Genomic DNA, 955 nt, shown 5'->3' on the forward strand with positions numbered 1-955 from the left:
ATGGGGCCGGACACTCAGGGTCAGGGAAAAATCCAATATATATGTGGTGATATCTCGGGTGCTATTACATATAGCGCAATAAATCAAAGTGCATTGTCTGTAGGAGGCCCTGGCGCATGAATCTGTGCAGCGGGAACGACCTCGGACCACCAGGGGCCGAGAAAACCACCGTCTCATGGGGCCGGACACTCAGTGTCAGTGAAAAATCCAATATATATCTGGTGATATCTCGGGTGCTATTAGATACAACGCAATGAACGAAAGTGAATTATCTGCAGGAGGCCCTGGCGGATGAATCTGTGCAACGGGAACGACCTCGGACCACCAGGGGCCGAGAAAACGACAGTCTCAAGGGGCCGGACACTCAGGGTCAAGGGAAAATCCAATATATATCTGGTGATATCTCGGGTGCTATTACAGACAGCGCAATAAATCAAAGTGCATTGTCTGTAGGATGCCCTGGCGCATAAATGTGGCCAGCGGGAACGACCTCGGACCACCAGGGGCCGAGAAAACCACCGTCTCATGGGGCCGGACCACTCAGGGTCAGGGGAATATCCAATATATATCTGATGAGATCTCGGGTGCTATCAGCGATAGCCTAATAAACCAAAGTGAATTATCTGCAGGAGGCCCTGGCGCATGAATCTGTGCAGCGGGAACGACCTCGGACCACCAGGGGCCGATAAAACCACCGTCTCATGGGGCCGGACTGTCATGGTCAGGGAAAAATCCAATATATATCTGGTGATATCTCGGGTGCTATTACAGAGAGCGCAATAAATCAAAGTGCATTGTCTGTAGGAGGCCCTGGCGCATGAATCTGTGCAGCGGGAACGACCTTGGACCACCAGGGGCCGAGAAAACCACCGTCTCATGGGGCCGGACACTCAGGGTCAGGGAAAATTCCAATATATATCTGGTGATATCTCGGGTGCTATTAGATACAGCGCAA

The sequence above is a fragment of the Nomia melanderi genome, unplaced genomic scaffold (assembly GCF_051020985.1).
Source record: "Nomia melanderi isolate GNS246 unplaced genomic scaffold, iyNomMela1 scaffold0014, whole genome shotgun sequence".
NCBI lineage: Eukaryota > Metazoa > Arthropoda > Insecta > Hymenoptera > Halictidae > Nomia > Nomia melanderi.